This window comes from Nycticebus coucang, chromosome 9 (genome assembly GCF_027406575.1).
Source record: "Nycticebus coucang isolate mNycCou1 chromosome 9, mNycCou1.pri, whole genome shotgun sequence".
Classification (NCBI taxonomy): Eukaryota; Metazoa; Chordata; class Mammalia; order Primates; family Lorisidae; genus Nycticebus; species Nycticebus coucang.
The window spans coordinates 1,790,799-1,813,025 of NC_069788.1; the positions used below are offsets into that span (position 1 = coordinate 1,790,799).

Below are 22,227 nucleotides of genomic sequence, written 5' to 3' on the forward strand. Positions count from 1 at the left end.
GACTATGACCTCTCCCGAGGTTGTCTTTCCCTCTCCAGGTTAAACGCGAGCACATTCTTCACTTTCAAACCTTATCTTACTGGACTATAGTTTGCCCATCGCCCTCTCAAAATGTGACCTCCAGAGCAAAGTAGGTTTCGGATGCAGTGGGACCAGTGACAACCGGACAGGGCTGCCACCTCCCTGCCGTAAACCCACTTCTTGTGCTTTTGCTCCTTAACGTGGAATTTGCTTTTGGGGTCAGCGATGTCAAATTGTCATTTCATTTTGAGTTTTCTTTTGACTTTTTTATCTGATTTGTTGTCAAACTCGTCTCCTTATTTCAGTATTTATCGAAATTATCTTTACTTTCTTTTGTACTAAATTTCACTACTGAAAATAGAATCAGAAACATACCTAAATAACAACTCGACCAATCTCACCACGTCAACTATTTAGGTGTTTTCCGTAAGGCTCTCCCATGTGCCTAGTAGTAACTGTATCTCAGAAATCATTTCAACTATTTCACTTGATGCTATAAACATGTTTATATGTTTCTATATGAATTCCAAAATTCTCATCTTTTTGATGAAGACTTTACATCTTTTTTGTTTACCTGAATGGAGTTGAAACATGTTCTTAGTAAAGTATCTCGAGAATGGAAAAAAGAATATCCAATGTACTCAATACTAATATGAAACTAATATATAAATAATTACATGCCCACATGAACAATAAAAAAATATATAGTCAAGCAAGGGGGAGGGGAGGGGAGGAGGGTAACTGTGGCATCTCACTTAAAGTGCACAGAGTGAGAGTGTTCACCACGCCACCCGGGTGAAGGGCTCTAGTACAACTTGAACTTTACCCTGGAGGTGAGAACAATGTAACTTAAAAATCTGTACCCTCATATTAATTTGAAATTTAAAAAAAAAAAATTTTTTTGTCTTTTTAAAATCTGCTAAACTTTCCATCGAGTTGAGATACCACAGTTTCATTAAGCATTCCTAGATTTTTCTTTTAATTGTACACAATCTTACTTATTTCCCTGGGATAAACTCCCAGGATTATAAAGTTAAATAAGCCTCTTTAGGAATCCACAGCACCGTTGCCAAACGGCTTCCCAAATAGAAGGGGACGCATGGGCTGGGTCTCCCTGACTCTTGGGGAGTGACAATTCCCAGAGACACAACATTCCAGAGCACCGGCTCCTCGGGCCAAGGCATGGGCTGGGCTATTGGGTTTAACTTCTCAGTGTTAGAAAAGGAAGAGCAGCTGTGGCCCCTTTCACTTGGTGCCAGTTGCCCAGCAGCACCTTGCAAGCATCTGCTCTGCTCTGGCCTGGAGTTGCCTTCCCAGCTCACCTCCTCCCACCCTCCCTTCTCCCTCTAGGCAGAGTTACTAACATCCACTCACGTGTCCCAATAACCTTTACTGTGAGCGTGAGTGAGGCATACAACCCGCCACGTTGTGTCATGGTCATTGTCCACGTGTTTGTCTTCTAGACTGCGGGATTCTCAAGGGAAGGAGGAGGCCTTCATTTTCCTGTTCCCAGTCTCTACACGTGTACCTGACTTTATTAAAGAGTGAGGGTTTTGTGAAGGAGCAGAGGAGCATAGCCATTCACTCTTATCTACAGTGGCATTGCCATTATAATTGTACCTTGTTATTGTTTTAAAATGCATCCCACTAATTATTAATGTTGAAAAATACCCATTATGTGATTATGCTGTTTGCCCATTTATATGTTGAGAAAGGCCTATTTCTCTCACCAACCTGAGGGTTCATTTAATTTCTCTTTATTTAGCAAATGTGCATATAGCACTTGTTATTTACCTCTTATTGTTCCAAGTACTTTATAAATATTAATAGTAACTCGTTTAATCCTTCCGATACCCCCTTTGTGATGGGTGCTGTCGGGGCACAGGGGCACAGCGATTCTGAAGTCACACAGCGGCAGCACGGCCACAAAACAAACCTGGGGACTCCAGACCCCGTGTTATGCCATGCCTATTTTATATTTTAAAATTGATGTTTTATAATATTTGCTATAATCCATCAACCAGCCTGTTTTGCTTTTTACAGTTTTTTATTACTTTGTTTTTATAGTTTAGTATTGGTTGTATTAAAATTTTAAAATCATGTTATTGTCTAGCACAATCCAGACCCAGGCTGGACTATGGCCCTCAGAACCCCACTCCCTCCAATAGGCTGGTTGTTTTTTAACATTGATTTGCCCAGCCCAGCATCTCACACCCCAGTATGGGCTCCAACTACCTTCACTTTGCCAACCCACCTCCTCCTGTAATCCTGATTGTGGAAATTTTAACTTTGCTTCTGGGAAGTAATTTCCTTTCCCTGACAGGGCCATTTATCTGTGGGACCCACTTTCTCCACCACTTTTGCCGCCCTCCACTGCTGGTGATTCTGCTGCTCCTTGACCATAACTCCCTGCTCATCTCAGCCCCCCTGGATGCTCCTGGGCGGACAACACCTTTTCCTGAAGAACTCCCACTGCCTGGCCCTTAGTGCTAACATAAGGCATCCTTTGAATCTAAACTCGTCTCGCCTTCTGGTCATCATGATCTTAAACTGCTGTTGACAGCTATGGAGCCCACAGTGTCCCTTACAGGGTCAGCACGGCCCAGACGGAAGCCTGAGTCCCAGCTGCAGCATCACCCACCACTTCTTGGCTTTACTTTCCACCGGCCATGACACCATTACAGAGACCCCAGCCGGCCTCACTGCATGGAGAGTTTGTTGGTCTTCCCTGCATGATCTGTCCTCACTTCAAAACTCAGAAAGTGGTCAAGTCTTGGAAGACATTGGGACTGGCAGGCAAGCGGCATGCTCTCCCTTCAAAGTTTAATCTCATTAATTTTGATCCATACATCTACCTTTCAGGATCCTTCTGAATATGAATTCTATTCTTCAATATATTCACATCTGCAAATTTATCATCCACAACTTCATAAGAATGTTTCTTATATTTCCATCCAACTCACTGACTCAAAATTACTGTCAAATACGGGCTTGCCGGTGTGCCCGGGAGGCCCCCCCTCCCGTAAACACTTGGGGCCTGTTGTCTGTGTGCACGGGAGGCCCCCCCCGTAAACACTTGGGGCCTGTTGTCTGTGTGCACGGGAGGCCCCCCCTCTGTAAACACTTGGGGCTTGTTGTCTGTGTGCACGGGAGGCCCCCCCATAAACACCTGGGGCCTGTTGTCTGTGTGCACGGGAGGCCCCCCTCTGTAAACACCTGGGGCCTATTGTCTGTGTGCACGGGAGGCCCCCTCTCTGTAAATACTTGGGGCCTATTGTCTGTGTGCACGGGAGGCCCCCCCTCTGTAAACACCTGGGGCCTGTTGTCTGTGTGCACGGGAGGCCCCCCTCTGTAAACACCTGGGACTTGTTGTCTGTGTGCACGGGAGGCCCCCCTCTGTAAACACCTGGGGCCTGTTGTCTGTGTGCACGGGAGGCCCCCCCCTCTGTAAATACTTGGGGCCTGTTGTCTGTGTGCACGGGAGGCCCCCCTCTCTGTAAATACTTGGGGCCTGTTGTCTGTGTGCACGGGAGGCCCCCCTCTCTGTAAATACTTGGGGCCTGTTATCTGTGTGCACGGGAGGCCCCCTCTCTGTAAAACACCTGGGGCCTATTGTCTGTGTGCACGGGAGGCCCCCCCCCGTAAACACCTGGGGCCTGTTGTCAGTGTGCACGGGAGGCCCCCCTCTCTGTAAACAAAACACCTGGGGTCTGTGCGGTCGCCTTGTAATCTCTCCACATCTCTCTACTTTCCACTGAGTCACCATAAGAGACTAGAAAATGCCTTCCTGAAATCCAGGTAGATAATTAACACAGACTTGCCTGATAAACCAATATTTTTCATGCTAAAAAAGGAAATAATGTCTATAGATAATTTTGTGACATTTGTGTTTTATTTTTTATCCGAATTACATTTCTCTTCCATATTCAGAAGTTTTGAAGCTGATGTTAGATGCTCCTAAATGGGTATTGATTGCCATTCCCCACAGTCATGCCTGTGGGTTTCAGAAGTAAAGCTTTTGCCAAGGCCCTAAGAATTTTCTCGTGAGACCCATGGGTATGTCAGAAGGTGGAATTGACAGTTACTGTATTTGACTCGTCAGATGTTTCTTAATCACCAGGTTTGCATAAAAATGACTTTCCAGTAATTCTTGTAATATAGTAGGTAGATTGGTTTTTAGTCATCAAGAAATACTAAGAATTATTTTGAGAAGAGTATAATAGATGGAGTTTTTCTTTTTCATAATAAATAATTCTGTTGCTTTCATAATCAGCCCATTTCAGTTGTTTATGAAGGAAGATCTTGTTCTGCTTTACCCAGAGGAGTTCTGTCTTCTCGTGCAGGGCTCTCCAGCTCGCTCCTGGTTCACTGACCTGTGTAAAGTCGATTTCCAGAGAATTGGGAAGCACAGATTCCAGGCACATTTCACTGACAGCTTAGCTGACTAATCACTCACACAAGTCTTCTGCCTCCAACTTTATTTTCTATTACAAATGATTTTTCAATGGTTCATATTTAAGCAAATAGTTTTACAGCCCTGATCTGAAAACTTGGAATAAAAGTCTTGAACTGACCTCATGTAAACAATTCCACCCTGTCTGGCCTTAACCCCAACACCGGGACAGCACAACAGACCTGAGAACCCGTCACCTCCCTACGGAATTCTTGACATTTCCCTTGCCAGGGGGATTTTCTTACCTGAATATGTAAATTAGTGCTTGCCCTTAGTAAGGTCTCCCGATGGTTTTCTCTAGGGTTACAGCTCTAAAAGTGTTAGTTTAGCTCCTCATGGGTCAAAACAAAAATATAAGACACATTTCTATTTTTATGTGTTTTCGGAGCAATGTATACTTTATTAGGCCCATAACCTTTCATTCCTGTAAGCAAGTCTGAAAAGAATGAGCATTTTGTAATTAGAAAATTCAGTAACTACTGCACTGAATGCTAGAAAGCACGAAGGGGAAAGATACACTGGTTCTGGCTTACTGAAGGCGGCGTTTCTTTCTGGGACTCGTTGGCAGCAGCGGGTAAACCACCAGCTTTGAGTATGAAAGACGCCCTTTTACTGTAATATATCACCAAGAGTGTTCAACACTTAACCTTTCTGCTTTAATCATCAAATACTGTTTGTTTGTGTCTTCTGTAAAACCATTTCTGGGCCATTCCCCTTCCAAATCTAACGGTCAAAGTAAATGATCGCGTCTGAGCCGCCCCTGCAGATGCACACGTTAGAACTCAGCCCTGCCACGCCCGTGTGTCCTTTGCTTAAGAGCCAGCTTAATTGTGATGTTATCTATCTATTTTTGGCAGGATTCATTCTATTTTAATGAAAATATCAAGGAAAAACCTTAAATGAGAACATCCAATGAGAACGACGTGTGTGGCTACTTCAGAAAAGATTGGTGGTCTCACACACACACAAATATACATCACAGAGTGGTCAGTGTAATGGAGAAAAGATTCATGGTCTCTCACACACACACAAATATACATCACAGAGTGGTCAGTGTAATGGAGAAAAGATTCGTGGTCTCTCACACACACACAAATATACATCACAGAGTGGTCAGTGTAATGGAGAAAAGATTCGTGGTCTCTCACACACACACACAAATATACATCACAGAGTGGTCAGTGTAATGGAGAAAAGATTCGTGGTCTCACGCACACACACAAATATACATCACAGAGTGGTCAGTGTAATGGAGAAAAGATTCGTGGTCTCACGCACACACACAAATATACATCACAGAGTGGTCAGTGTAATGGAGAAAAGATTCATGGTCTCACGCACACACACAAATATACATCACAGAGTAAGTGTAATGGAGAAAAGATTCGTGGTCTCACACACACACACACAAATATACATCACAGAGTAAGTGTAATGGAGAAAAGATTTGTGGTCTCACGCACACACACAAATATACATCACAGAGTAAGTGTAATGGAGAAAAGATTCGTGGTCTCACACACACACAGACACACACACACTAATATACATCACAGAGTAAGTGTAATGGAAAATGTTAAATCCCCACATCGAGTACATTTTTCCCTATGGCAATATAAATAGCTGAATAAAACAAATCTGCCCGAGGCCGTGTGCCAACAGAATCACCGCATGTGGGTGCCCCACGGTCCGTGACACTCGACACTCGTAGGAACCTTAGAGCATGAAGAGCAAGTGGATGAAAGGCCTTACCAAACGCTCCGAGAATTCAAACACACACACGATGAAATGGTTCTTTCAGTACGGCAGCATGTGATGAAATTGTCACACTTTCTCGGCAGCAGGTGTTGGACATATAAATAAACATCTAGAGCCGCACTCGGGCCTCTGTTTCCTCTTCTCTGTCATTCTTCTTTTTTAAGACGATGACCTGTCTGCTTATTCAGGAACAAGTTACCTGAAGTGACTGTCACAACCTTCAGATTAAAATAACAAATGTGCACGTTGCTGTGCCGCCATATAACCCATCTAGAGAACTTCGTTGAAGGTGGAGGAATTGTCAGTTCTAAAACAGACAGCTTTTTTCTATAGGAACTCTGTCTATTTGATTATTTTGGATATAGAATTCATTGCCCAGCACATACTCTTCTGACTGACAGCTCTCTGACGGATGCGTTCTGACAAGTCACGATCAACTCCTGAGCCTCGTACCTGTTCTTAAGCAGGACGGCCTCATGCTTTATATTCTCCAGCCCATCTGTAAATGGCATTCTTTATTTGTAAGTTGAGAAATGAAATGTGCCTGATAATAGACGCTTCCCCATTTGTTTTATTTTGAAGGTTTAGAATATTGCTTTGTAATCTGTACTGCTCCACTGTGCACTTACTGAGGAGACTCACCCTACTATTTCATACTGCAAGAAGTTTCCAAAGACACTCTGGTTAACAGGCTGCAGCTGGGTCATAAGTGCAGTTTTGTGCTGGGAAGCCAGTGCCCCAAGGTGTGGTGCCTGGGGATGACCAGTACGTGGCGCTAACGGAGACTGCAGGGGCTGAGAAGCAAATTCTCTCACCTCCTTATGCCCTCCTGTCTCCTGCCCTTCTTCTTCCCCCAAACCAAGTCATAGAAAGGAGAATTCCTAATCCCAGGGGGGTTGTAGAAACTAGAGCCCCTCCTCCCCACGGCAAGGCATAAAACATGGAAAGGTCTTCCTTACCCTTCCCCCTCACAGCCCTTCATCCCAGAGTTCTCACCCACCTGGAAGAGGGGACACCACACAGACTGAGAGGGAGCCACACAGTCCAGCCTTGCGGGACCCCCCAGCCGGCCACCATCGGCTTGTGCCCTTTGTCCAGCCACGTCCTACACAGCTGTCCACTTCATACAGAACCTAAGCATAAAAATAGCTTTCCCTGGTTCTTAGGTTCTTCATTTCTGAAGGCTTCCATGTCACATAAAACTTTAATTAAATACATTTGCTATGCTTTCCCCTCTTTAACATGCCCTTTGTTAGAGGCAGGTCAGCTGTGACCTTTATGATGGGTGAGCAGAGGAAGCCCACGGGTCCACCCTGCAGCCCCAGGGCAGGCCTAGGCCTGCTTGTTCCTGCACATGCAGCGTCTGGGAAAGAAGCTCGTGTACGTCTGGAAACCCAGGAAGGGTTGAGGTTCCTGTCTGTCGGGGAACTGGATGAGACCATCACTGTGGTTCCAGCTGGACCACTTCACTCCCTCCTCACTGGAGGCTCGTCCAGGACCCCCTAAAAGGCACCAGCCAAGGGCTCTCCCTCTCACCTGGGCAGACTGGGGGTTTCCAACTTTCTACCAGTTCTGAAAGGCCAGTCTCTTCACAACAATATGATAAATCAGACCGGATTGTAATAAAACTTCTGTTCTAATCAAACTATTTCTTCTATATAGACCTGTACAAACATGGCTTAAAACTAACCTCCAAAGTGCAAAACATCATCCCAAACCAAGTTCAATAATAATAGCACTCTCTTTTCATCAAAATGATATTTATGAATTACTCTTCATGACAGGAACGTAATTTTATTTCCAACAACATGGGAAACTTAAGATAGAATAAGATCACAAGAACTTCTAAATTATTAGAAAAATATACTGAAAGGAAAGACAATCAAATCACAGCTGATCACCTTTTGGGTGGTAGGATTATCGATGAGTGATTTCCCTTATTTTTACTTCACATATCTTACAACTTTTAAAACAACAAACATACTATTTGTGTAATTTTAAAATCCTCTGTGGGCCACACCATCACGTGACCTCATGGACCTGGGACTGATCCTCACGGGAGACAGATCAAGACCAAGGCCCATGTTGTGTGAAGCGATTGGTCAAAGAAAAAGTGATGTGTGAAAAGGAAGTGAAGCAACAAGAAGAAAGACTGAAGAAATGAGAGCTGAAGATGGTGAAAATTATGCTATGAAAAAAGCAGACAGACCCCGCAGGAGTCCCCATGATGATCCCGGGGTGGCAGCGCAGGTTGGAAGCTGCACAAATTGATCTTCAGCAGGTGTTAGAGAGGGAAAAAGGCTTGAGACCCTGAAGAAGCACGGTCAGGACTTTCTTCAGTGAAGAAACTGGAAACTTCTGTACAGCATGGGGTTTTTTTGCATAAAATCCCGGGGTCCGTTCTACAATTCGTTGTCTATAACCACTGCTGTGTTGAAGTAGTATGAGGATGTGATTCTTTTTATGAGGTTGCAAATATTTTCTCTTTGCCTATTTAATGTGTCAAATAAATGAATTCATCGAATAGAATTATTTATTTCATACCTTAAAAAAATAAAATCCTCTATGTTTCAATGTCTTAAAATCACTATTCATTTTTCACACAATTCACTTCTATCTAATTACTCAAATCACCTCTGTACCTTCAGATCTGAACTTTCACAGTGACTGGAACTGGAACATAATTCAGTCTGAAGAACGTGTATCAATGCTGTTCTGAAAATAGGAGGGGACTGCATTAGAAATTGCCTAGACACCTACACATATGGACACACACACAGACACACAGACACGGACACACACACAGGCTGTCCATTAGAAATGTCAGCCCATGGCTCTGAGTTATTTAAAAGCAAAGGTACATGATTACCTTCTCTTGTTCTACATTTCCCCACATTAACCTCAATTCTCAGTGGCCATTAACTGTAAGGGTGTGGTTCCCTGGGAAGAGACTTACAAACTACTTTTGTTATTATTTTTAGAAAAGGAACAGTCATTTGTGGTTGCTAAATGTTTCAGTTCCTGGAATTGGAAATATCCATTAAGTTTTGGAACAAATTCCCTTTATTTTGGGAAATTCATTGGGGTGGAATCTTTAGTTATGTAAAAGTACCTACCATTGTTCCTGAGGAAAACTGTGACCTCTCCACAAATCAGAAGGTGGCGGCTGCAGGGTGAGCAATCCTCCTGCTGAGTAAAGTGAATGCTGCATTTTAGGCAGACCACACCCTGTACTGAAAGAATTGTTTTCCCAAATATGATATATACCAAATATCAGGGCCCTCTGCACATGAAGATTGGATTGCCCCACATTTGGGAAACATCTTCCCCCGCTGTGACGGCACTGTCTGAGCCTGCCTGGTCAGTCCAGGCCTGGCTGCTTCTGCAGAGGGCTGGGCATGTGTCTCCACCGTCAGTCTAGCAGGGCAAGAACTAGGGGGCCTGGGCCTTAGGAAGGGCAAAACCACCTCTGAGACATGGGGTTTAGAAGCAGGGGTCCTGCAGTGAAGGGGCATAGGGGCTTCTGCTCAGCTAGGGTAGTGAGAGTCTGCCCTAGGCCTCACCTTCTAAACAGTCTAACACGTCATCATCCCTCACCCCCACCCCCCGAGTCTGGAGGCAGCAAGTCCATGCAGCACAACCAGCATCAGGTCTCGGCATACATGGCCAGAGGTGACCTGGAGAGCTGGTGTGGAGTGGCCACCGGGCGGGTTAGGGATGTGACAGGGTTCCCTGTGATTGCAAACACAAACTTTTATCTCATTAAGGAAAGAGAAAAGACAATAAGTTAAAGAGAGGAATATATACCTGGTGATTTCTAAGACAAGTGTGGTGTGTGGTCTCTTGTACTCCTGAGCTCAGCCATGGATAGAGAAGCCCTGCAGGGTGATGGGGCCAGGGGAGCCAGCCTGCTGCTGTCCTTGCAGCCAGGGTCTTGCACCACAGACTGCCTGTTCCCTGGGGGGCGTTGTGCAGAGGTCAGTGTGAGACCCTGCGGGAAGGTGGAGGGTGGTGTCTGCCCAGCTCATGACAGGCCAGGGCAGGGGCTGAGCATCTCAGAGTTCATGATCTGCACTTCCCCTCAAGCTGCTGAGAATGCCCCAGAGTATTTTAGCATAGGCACAGTGTGACCAGGGCGCTAGTTTAGAAAATCCACTTTGGCCACAGCAGCAGATGCCTTAGAGAGGGCTGATAGTGAAGACGGCTGAGCAGAGAGGCTGTTGGAAAGTGGGGGAGCAGGGGAGAAGATGGGGACAGTGTCCAGGAGGCACTACCCTGGAGGGGCCAGGGGAGGAAGGAGCCCAGCAGAGTTGACATTCCGCTCTGAACACCTGGCCCAGGCCGGGTTTGACCCACCACCCTCAGTGCATGTGGCTGACACCATAACCACTGTGTTACCAGCGCTGAACCAAAGTCTCCATCTTTTTAATGGCTGAATAGTATTCCATAGTATACATGTACCACAGCTTATTAATCAATTCCTGGATTGGTGGGCATTTAAGTTGTTTCCACAATTTGGCAATTATAAATTGAGCTACGATAAACAGCCTAGTGCAAATGTCCCAGTGATAAAATGATTTTTTCCTTCTGGGTAGATGCCCAGTAATGGGATTGCAGGATCAAATGGGACATCTAGCTTGAGTGCTTTGAGGGTCTCCATACTTCCTTCCAAAAGGGTTGTATTAGTTTGCAGTCCCACCAGCAGAATAAAAGTGTTCCCTTCTCTCCACATCCACGCCAGCATCTGCAGCTTTTACTCTTTTTTTTTTTTGATAAAAAAAAAAAGTGTGCCACAAAAGTTTAACTATGGGTTTAAGTGAGCCGTGATATTAAAAAAAAGATAGAAAAGGGCGGCGCCTATGGCTCAGTGAGTAGGGCGCCGGCCCCATATGCCGAGGGTGGCAGGTTCAAACCCAGCCCCTGCCAAACTGCAACAAAAAAAAATAGCCGGGCGTTGTGGCGGGCGCCTGTAGTCCCAGCTGCTCGGGAGGCTGAGGCAAGAGAATCGCGTAACTCCAAGAGTTAGAGGTTTCTGTGAGCTGTGTGACGCCACGGCACTCTACCCGAGGGCGGTACAGTGAGACTCTGTCTCTACAAAAAAAAAAAAAAAAAGAGATAGAAAAACACCCCAGGTCAGAGGAAATTTGCCAGAGTACCTAATCATCAATGTACCTTGCACAGGGCAGCTCATCCCTTCACGGCCTTCTATACTCAAATGCCCCCCTCCAGGGCTCCCCAGGTCACACTGGAGCCCGTCCCCACTCTCCCTGTGACACCCCCGGGTCACACTGGAGCCTGTCCCCACTCTCCTCTGTGACTCTCCCGGGTCACACTGGAGCATGTTCCCACTCTCCCCTATGACTTCCCCAGGTCACACTGGAGCCCGTCCCCACTCTCCCTGTGACACCCCCGGGTCACACTGGAGCCTGTCCCCACTCTCCTCTGTGACTCCCCCGGGTCACACTGGAGCATGTTCCCACTCTCCCCTATGACTTCCCCAGGTCACACTGGAGCCCATCCCCACTCTCCCCTATGACTCCCCCAGGTCACACAGGAGCCCGTCCCCACTCTCCCTGTGACTTCCCCAGGTCACACTGGAGCACCTCCCCACTCTCCTCTGTGACCCCCCCCATGACACTGGAGCCTGTCCCCACTCTCCCCATGACACCCCCAGGTCACACTGGAGCCCGTCCCCATTCTCCCACGGATCCCCACATCCTCCTTCCTCTCCTCCACCACAATATTCGCCTCTCTTTTATACCTTAGATAATTTACCTTTATTAATTTATTGCCTTTCTTCTTTTGGAAAGTCAGTTGCACTTGAGCAAGGATTACTTTTTTCCTAGAAACTGCCTGGCACATGTGTGCTCAACAAATATTAGTTGAATTAATGACATATCTGATTCTGATTTAAGGCTATATTGTAAGATGGCTTATCTGTCAGTTTTTATGGTTTGATACACTTAGTTTAAAATATACTGTTTCCTTATTATTTAGTTCCTGTGATTTAATTCTTAAACTTAAAAAAATTGATCTTTTCCTAGAAATTGATTACATGTATATTAAAGCTTATGAAAAAAATGTTTTGATAAAATATCAAACCCTTAAGCAAACTTCAGGAAGAAAAGATTATGAAGCTTGGTCAGAAATCATGAATCACAGTGACAGTTATTCCACAAAGTGGCTACACACACCCATCAACGTGTACTGCTGCTCTGACACCACTGTAGTATCTTGACAACACAGCGGAGAGTAACCCTGAAAACTGACTTTTAAACAATCGCTGCAGCCTTGCTGAAGGTGTTCTAAGGGCTAATATGCAGCTGAAAAATCACAGCTTTTAATGATGTCTGGAATTCCTTGGAGTAAAGCCATTTGATTTGCAAAAAGTGTCAGTCTCCTTTTAATTTCTCTGTGCATCTGACCTCATATCATCAGAAGTTCCTGGTTTATTTCAGAATTACATTTTTCAGAAACATTAATTTCCACTACCAACATATTACTGCACACAATTTTACAGTCGTTCATTTATTGAATTCATTTATTGGTTGTCTGCTGTGCTTTAGCTGCCGTAGATATTGGTCCAATTATTTATTAGTTCCTTCATCAAACATTTATCAGGACTGAGGGGAAGCACAGATTTTAAGAGGTAAAAGAGGCTTGGCACCTGCAGCTCAGTGGTTAAGGCACCAGCCACATGCACCTGGGCTGGTAGGTTCGAAGCTGGCCCAGGCCAGCTAAAACAACAATGACAACTGCAACAACAACAACAAAAATAGCCGAACGTTGTGGCAGGCGCCTGTACTCCCAGCTACTTGGGAGACTGAGGCAAGACAATTGCTTAAGCCCAAGAGTTTGAGGTTGCTGTGAGCTGTGACGCCACAACACTCTACCAAGGGCGACATAATGAGACTGTCGCAAAAAAAAAAAAAAGGTAAAAGGAACAGTTACACAGTCAGGAAATTAATTCACCTATTATGAAAGTTGAAAAGACTTTATGTAAATAAAGGAAGAGATATTTGATTTTTATGATAAGAAAACATCCAATTAGCACAGATTTTTAAAGGTATCTTTGCTGTAAGTGATGCTGAAAGTAAGGAGATGAGATTATGAGAAAAAAATCTTCTCTGTATTAAACATACATAGATATAGTAAGCCAGATATAAGCACTGAAAAGTAATATTATTCCCATCACATGTCTGAGGGCAGCTTATGCAGGAAACCGTATTAGGAGACACTAAGACTCAGGTGGTCTTGTGACCTTGACTCCTTGCCTTGGCACGCTGTCTTTGAGATCTGACCACTTTATTCATACTTGCAGAATCAGTGCTATTCCAAGTCAGAACTAAGCCCGATACAAGCCAGGTAGTATTCAAGAATGTTTAATCTTTGTTCTAGATTTTCTCTTACCAGTACCCCTACCAAAGTTGGGGTCCTGCCCCTGCCCTTTCCTGCTGGCCAGGCCTGCCTTCTTGTGACGGGTGTGTCTGGATCACTGTGGGCCTCTGCTTGCCATGACAGCACACACCAGGCATTTTCTGGCACATTGACTGTTACTCTCCTATGTGAGGTTTGGGCTGAGCACCACATGGCAAACCCTGGAGGTAGGCTGAGTGCACATCTCCTTGTTTACATCTTTCCGCAGCTGGACCCACCTAGAGGAAGCATCAGAATGCGTGCTCTAAGCAGTAGTTAAAGCACTCCATGTTACACAAACTTGCTCAGAGTTATAAAAATTAAACATAGATTGTATTAGAATATTCTTCCACACAGGTAAGAAAGTACATTAGCCCAAGATATCCTTCCAGCATTATGAAGATAGATCAAGTTATTTAATCTCTCAAATGATTCTCCCAATAACTATTCTTCTCAAAGTTTCCATTGGGAAGAAACTGGCTAACCATGGAATAAGCATGTCTCTACTGACCTGCTTTTGGACAAGCCTCAGTTAGGTAGCCCTGCCCACCATCCAGACCTTTCACCCACCGTCTGGGGCTAGAAGCCACGATGCACTGTTTGATGACAGGTACTTTGGGTTCCTGAACCAAGGAGACCAAGAAGGAGGTGGCAAAGTTCACAGGGAGGTATCAAGCTCCAGAGGGACACGTATTTCGCTATATATAATGCACGCATTTTTGCCAAAATTTTTGGAGGAAAATAAGCATGCACATCGTACACGGGTAGTGCAGCCCAGGAGCGTGGGCCAGTGGGCCTCCCAGGGATGACCATGCACATTGTACACAGGTAGTGCAGCTCAGGAGCGTGGGCCTGTGGGCCTCCCAGGGATGACCATGCACATCGTACACGGGTAGTGCAGCTCAGGAGAGTGGGCCTGTGGGCCTCCCAGGGATGACCATGCACATCGTACACGGGTAGTGCAGCCCAGGAGCGTGGGCCTGTGGGCCTCCCAGGGATGACCATGCACATCGTACACGGGTAGTGCAGCCTAGGAGTGTGGGCCTGTGGGCCTCCCAGGGATGACCATGCACATCGTACACAGGTAGTGCAGCCCAGGAGCGTGGGCCTGTGGGCCTCCCAGGGATGACCATGCACATCGTACACGGGTAGTGCAGCCTAGGAGTGTGGGCCTGTGGGCCTCCCAGGGATGACCATGCACATCGTACACAGGTAGTGCAGCCCAGGAGCGTGGGCCTGTGGGCCTCCCAGGGATGACCATGCACATCGTACACAGGTAGTGCAGCCCAGGAGCGTGGGCCTGTGGGCCTCCCAGGGATGACCATGCACATCGTACACGGGTAGTGCAGCTCAGGAGCAAGGGCCAGTGGGCCTCCCAGGGATGACCATGCACATCGTACACGGGTAGTGCAGCCCAGGAGCGTGGGCCTGTGGGCCTCCCAGGGATGACCATGCACATCGTACACGGGTAGTGCAGCTCAGGAGTAAGGGCCAGTGGGCCTCCCAGGGATGACCATGCACATCGTACACGGGTAGTGCAGCTCAGGAGTAAGGGCCAGTGGGCCTTCCAGGGATGACCATGCACATCGTACACGGGTAGTGCAGCTCAGGAGCGTGGGCCTGTGGGCCTCCCAAGGATGACCATGCACATCGTACATGGGTAGTGCAGCTCAGGAGCGTGGGCCTGTGGGCCTCCCAGGGATGACCATGCACATTGTACATGGGTAGTGCAACTCAGGAGCGTGGGCCTGTGGGCCTCCCAGAGCCTCCATGCCCTCCCACCTGGGCCCACCAGGTGCACAGAGCTCCAGTCTGGAAGGATCCTGGATCTGCTGGGAGTGGACCAGAGTGGCCTCTGCCGAGCAGCACCATTAGGGGAAGGGATGGTGGTGGGGCTGGAGAGGCTGGCCATGACCACATGGGGTGAAAGTCAAAGCCTGTGGCCTGACCACATGCAGAGACCACGGTCCTTCCTTGATGCCCATCTCCCAGGGGGTATTGTCCCTCCCCAGATTTCTCAAAGGGTGTTTTCCTAAAACTTTGGGCCAAAAAAATGTGGGTGCACATTGTGCATGGGAGAGCATTACACCCAGCAAAATACCATTTGAGTCCAACCTCCGAAACAATGGTGACCTTTGGAGCTACATAAAGCCACATCCAGCTTTGGAGATGGTCACTATGGAGAGCCAAGTGTGACAGAGCCTGGCAATGACCTCCTTGAGTGGGGCCACTCCTCCGTCATCAGAATGATTCCTTACACACAGCTGTGTGCGATGGGGCAGAAGAAGCTGAGAAGCGGAAATACTCCAGGAGGGCAGCTGAAGCTCAGGCAGCTGTAACCAGGGAAAGCACAAGAGACGTTTTAAGGACGTACTGATGCTTTGTGAGAGGCGGGATGGCAGCCCCTGAGAGATGATACACTTAAGCCGATATCATTACCATCTGGGGCTTGTGAGCAAGAAATCATATATCTGGGGCAGATCTCAAACGGAGGCAGCTACCTAAACCATCATTGTAGTTAAAATCAATCAACGATATTTATATACACAGTTCAGAATGGACGATGGCTTCCTAATAGGGATTGTGTGGTAATAATAATCAATAACATCTCCAAACGCAACCAGTAATAAATCGTGCAGCTGCCAAATAATGTCGCTCACCAGACAGCAGAAAGTTAATGGCTAAATACTTCCCTAGGAAACACTGTTGAATAAATACTAAGTTTATTAACTTATTTGACCCATTTGCTATTACTTCTGCTTGAGAAGTAGAAACTACAGTGTTTTCTTGTAAGGCCAATGTCCATTCTTTCTTATCAGCAGAATCCTGAGTGAACTTGACAGGAGCTTTGGAATGAAGTGAGTAACGAGGGAAACAAATGGACTGCCTCTCTGCATCTCCCAGATGTGAGCGGTGCAATCGACATCAATGCAGCGTCATTAAACCAAGTGCACGTCACGACATCGTCCACCTGAAAGCACCAGGCACGGACACTGCCCGGGATCCACGCCTGGGCATGAGACGGCAGAGGATTTCTTGAGTTCGTATTTTTAGGAATACACGTAAAGTCATTCCAAATGACAACAGAATCAACCAAGTTTTATTTTGAATAAGACAAAATTTTACAGTGAAGATTGATTACCCGAATCAATAACAGCCATAAATTTGGGGAAGTACAGTAATCAACTCGCTCTTTAGTTTCTCCACAGGGATTCTAATTTATTTTCCTACTTCAAAGTGAAAATGTGATCCTCAGCTGGAAACTTCCTTCTCCAAATTAACATTTTAAAAGAAAGGATATTCTACACTTTGTTACACTTTTATTTAAAGGTCAATTTGGGAACCTCCTGACATGAGGCTCATAGACACACAATATTTAAATAACCCATAAGTGTAATGTCTGCTAATGTTTCTTTTTCGAGACAGACTCTCACTTTGTCACCCTTGGTAGAGTGGCAGTGGCATCACAGCTCACAGCAACCTCCAACTCTTGGGCTTAAGCAATTCTCCTGCCTCCACCTCCCAAGTAGCTGGGACCACAGGCGCCCGCCACAATGCCCAGCTATTTTTGTTGCAGTTGTCATTGTTGTTGGTGGGCCCAGGCTAGCTTTGAACCCGCCAGCACCTGTGTATATGGCTGGCGCCATAGCCGCCTAGCTACAAGCGCCGAGCCCAAAGTCTGCTAACTTTCTGAACTCTCACTATAGAGCTTGTCTTACATGTGGGTCTGGACTGTCTGAAGCATAAATCTTGGTACAAAGGAAAATACTTGAGGCAAGTAGAAAAGAAATTCAATATTGTTAAACACATTATGCTCTAGAAAGAGTAAAACCTCACTTGTTCCAGCCAAAATTAGTTTACACAGTAACACAGCAATTCATCCTCGTCTGGTTATGCTGAATATGAAACAGCCGAAACTTTCCATTTCTCTCCAATGCTCTCTGCTGTTTGGTTGACTGGGAAAAGACATATGTCTACACACTGTTCTCTGCATGTGAGCTGTTTGCCCTGACCAGGGGCATGCGTGTTCTACTTCACAATTTGAAGGAGAGTGTGAAACAGCAGCTCTTCACAAGGTCCCCTGTGTCCCCGAGACACACAGTGGTGCCTTGGGTAATACCCGTGTGGTGGGGCACCAAGTGCGGTGGGTGTCATGACTCTTAAGTAGCTGAGACTATAAACGGAACTATAGACAAAAACGGGAACAGAAAATTGGGGATAAAGTAAAAGAACAGAGACACCCACACAAAGACGAGGCACACACGTGAAGGTGAGGCACGCATGTGAAGATGAGGCGTGTACATGATGGCAAGGCACACACGTGAAGGCAAAGCACACACGTGACGGCGAGGCACACACGTGATGGTGAAGCACACACGTGAAGGTGAGGTGCACATGTGAATGCAAAGCACACACGTGACAGCGAGGCACACACATGACAGCGAGGCGGCTTCAGCTCTCCAAGCTTGAGTTAGAAGGTGACTTGGGAAATTCACTTCTCCAGACAGACTTCCCTGATTAATCCTCTTTTCTCAACAGCAACATAAAACATCTTCTCATTCCCAAGAATTCCTTTGCAATCATCTCTTCTGATTTGAAAAAAGGAAACAGTTCTCTGCTCATGACAGCATTGCTGGAGAGTGACTCTGGGTATGCACATACGTTTCCACTTCAGTGTCCTGTGGATGGGAGCTCCGTTCTCACCAGGATGATACTCAAGTCACCTGGTTTCACATCCCAGGAACTATATAAGTCATTACTTTGTTTTCCCACTTTAAAAATTATGCTAGTAGAATAACATATCAATTAGGGAACTATATACACTGGGAGTGTAGTTCTAAATAAGAAAATAAAGTAATAAAAATATAATCACATATTAATAAAAGAATGAATGGATTATTCTATCAACAGTTCATCACAGAGTACATCAATCACATGGTCCAGGCCTTCATCTTGTGCCAAACACTGTGCAATTATGTACAACGTCTCATTGGACAGTAACTGTCATCCTCTGAGGTAGATATTCAGGTCACGCCTGATGTGTATGTGGGAAATTCAGCCTCAAAAGCCACAGAACCCCCCCTGAAGTCACACAGCAAGCAAAGCCAATGCCCGGGATTCAGACCAGGGCTTGTGGATCCCACAGCCTGGAATATCAGCCGCCACATCTTCTAGCCCATATGCTTTAAAAAGAAATACTTCTCTGACCAAATAATTAATATTATGAAATGAGACTCTGCTGTCATACTATTACATCTTTATCAGAAACGATTAGAGCAGCAGAAAGAAAATTGGATTGGAAGTTAAACAACTGGAGTTCAAGATCAAAAACTGGATTAGAAGTCAAATAACTGGGGTTCATCTGATTGTGTGACAGAGGAAAAGTGACTTGAACTCTCAGTCCTAAAAATTTCCTCATATATAAAATGAAGGCATTGAAATAATGGATTTGGGAAATTCAAAAATCACGTAGAACTTGACCTGGGGTCTTCTAGGGGCTCACTGGCATGTGTTCTAATCTAGTATTAAGTGCATGTGATACTTATCTTTCTATTCTTGTGATACTTCACTTGGAAGAATGTGCTGTAGTTCCATCCAGGTGATTACAAAAGATGCTAGATCATCTTTTTTTTAATGGCTGAGTAGTACTCTATGGTATAGGTACACCACATTTTATTTTATTTTTTTTTTCCACTCAGACATGTATTTAATAATTGTAGAAATCCAAAAGAATCAGCATCAAATCTCGAAGTCACGAGTGAACTATCGCCTGTGGGTTGGCGTCGCGACTAGTTTCAGCCACTGAGATGCCTCAAGCAGCCAAGGAGCAGAATATGATTATACTGACTCCTATATTGTCTTAATCTCAATTTATGTATTATGTATAGAGTTTCAATAAAGCATTTGTATCAATGGCTCTGGAGCTTGAAGGAAGACTAAAGGAATGTGTAGCGATTCTGAGTAAGATATGGATGCAGCAGAACTATCCTTTGGAGAGAAGATTAACAAAGTCCTTTCTTCCAGTGTCAGGACAGTCATGACTGGCAGTCCTATCAAAATGGGTCACTACAGCTAAAAGGTTGGACCCTGCCCTCTATGACAGGTTCTTAGTCCTTCCTGGGAAAGGCAAGGAGCTTGCTGTTGGGAGTATTCAGTGAATGAGCACCTTGACACAGTCACATCTGATCCCTTCATCCAGCTGTTGTACAGATAAGGAAAAGAAAGCAAGAAAATGCTTAATCTAGCAGACTGGAGAATGGCCAGTGCTTCCCACTAGCTGATGCACCACTTTTCAGCTCCATGATGCTAAACATCTCCATTCATTCCCTTCGGTTATAGCTTGGAATCAAATCATTCTGAACCTTAGTATCTATGAAGCTGATATTTCAAAATCTTCAAAAGCAGGATGCCTCTGAGGTGTTTAGTCACGCCAAGTACTAACAGCTGTCAGGCAATGTGGCTTTGCAGAGATCCACCTCCCTGCTTACTGGCCATCAGGGATTAATGCTCTAAAATTGAGGGAGGTTGCCTGGATTGCTGCCATTTAAGGGAGCCACAGAACTTACGGCAGGACTCCATGGGAGCTGCCTTATACCCTGATGGCATGAGATTTCAGTGTCACAAATCTGTCTACCGTGAAAGAGTCTATACATTCAATTCTGGTGTGAGTTCTGTTCCCTCAGAACATTACAAAGGTGGCATACTGAGGAAAGAAACAATTTCAGAGTAGAAATCTAGTTCTGCCTGAAACTAGCTGGGAGACTATAGGCAAGTCATGGAAAGTCTCTATTTTTCTGTGTGCAAATGTTATATTGGACTGGATAGTCATGAAGTCCCTTTCACAGCCAGGTTTTGTATTGTTCCCTATGTTGCTGAAATCGCTGAAGTCCTTCAGAAAATAGTTATACCTTCCCCCCAATTCAGGCTGGATATGCTGAGTGTGGTATCCCCCTAGTCCCCAGTAATACTTCCTCCTGATCAGCCCTGGTTACCCAGGGAGGAATGAACAAAAGGGCTTGTGACATACAAAAGTACAAATGTAGTAACAGCCAATCATTTAGTAGAAACGAGCCTTGCCTTTATATAGCTTTGTGTAACTAGAAAAGGCTATGTCTTCTCTCTCCCCACCCCCAAGCCTCTTCCTCTAGGTATGCAGATAACGGTTCCCCCCAACTTCCATTTCTCCTCTTTCCACCAGGGAACCCTGAGTTAGGAACAAAGAAGTCCTATGAAGAGGAGGTCTCAAGTACCCATCAGCAGCCGTTTGATGATGGCAGGTAGGTCTGATGCTTAAAAAGAGGTTGTATCCAGCAGAACCCAATTCCATAGGAATCCAAGCTCTGAGGCTGGGAGGCAGCAGGTGCTGAGGACAAGCTCGCTGCTGAGAGTCGGTCTGGAGGACCCACTGGACGCTCTCGTGGCGGCACAGACCCTGGACGGCGTTGTCATCGATGGTGTTCACACTGGTGCAGAGGGGCTGCTGCTGCAACTCTGTCACCCGACAGGCAACCAGCCCACCTGCCACACATAACAGCAACAGCGGCAGCAGCCGCTTCAGCACAGCCCAGGATCGAGTGTGTTTCCGGGGTGGTGGCTTGCAGGCGCGGGAGCCAGACTTAGACTTCGGGGCCTGATTTGTTTCCCTCTCAGGTTTCTTCTCCTGCTCCGGCTCGGATGCTTTGAGGGCGTCATACTCCTTCTCTTCTGCCCTCTCCCGCTTCCGCAGTCCCGGTTCCTGAGCTTCCTTAGCTGCTTTTCTGCCTCTCTGGCTCCCGATCCGCCTGCACGGCCTCCGTGTGCTGTAGCACTTCGTTTGCACACTGCTTACATTGCTTCTCCTCCAAGCAATCGCCTGCCACCTTGGCAGGGACAGGATCCAGGGGATTATCCTTCAGGTCGAGCCTCTTTAGATTCTTGGGCTGAGCACAGCTGACAGGGAGGGTGACCAGCCTGCTGCTGAGGAGACCCAAGCGCTGGACATGGGCCAGACGGCCACAGTCCGCCGGCGACCGCTGCGGCTTGTCCTACTCAGGCCCAGCCTGACTAGCCGTGTGAGGCCACGGAGATCCCGCGGCGGAGAAGTCAGCTTGTTGCAAGACAGATCCAGTAGGTGGCCTCTGGAAGGGCAGCAGCTCCTTGACGGGAACCCCAATCAAGTCGCTGAGGCTCGGGTCCAGTGCGTTGCCGTCAGCTTGTCGCGGGGGTTCCCGCCCTCGGTCATGGCGACACCGGCTGAGCGGGCCCCGGCTCCGAGGTTCCGACGGGCAGGGGAGAAGAACCAAACAGCCGCTCGTCGGTCGGGCCGACTCCCGCCCAAGCCACAGCGCCTGCGCCGCCGCCCTGCGACAGCGCCGCCTGCCGGCCGAGCTCGGAGCCTGCGCCTCGCCACGACGCCCCCTGCCGTCGGGACACCACATTTTATTTTTTTATTTTTTTTGTAGAGACAGAGTCTCACTTTATGGCCCTCGGTAGAGTGCCGTGGCGTCACACAGCTCACAGCAACCTCCAACTCCTGGGCTTACGCGATTCTCCTGCCTCAGCCTCCCGAGTAGCTGGGACTACAGGCGCCCGCCACAACG

The 22,227-nt window shown here is 46.5% G+C and overlaps 1 pseudogene; it reads right to left on the reverse strand.

Moving 5' to 3' along the window:
* Positions 1-20,792: 20,792 nt before the first annotated feature.
* Positions 20,793-21,869, reverse strand: LOC128593871 (leucine-rich repeat-containing protein 59-like; annotated as a pseudogene).
* Between the last annotated feature and the right edge of the window lie 358 nt (positions 21,870-22,227).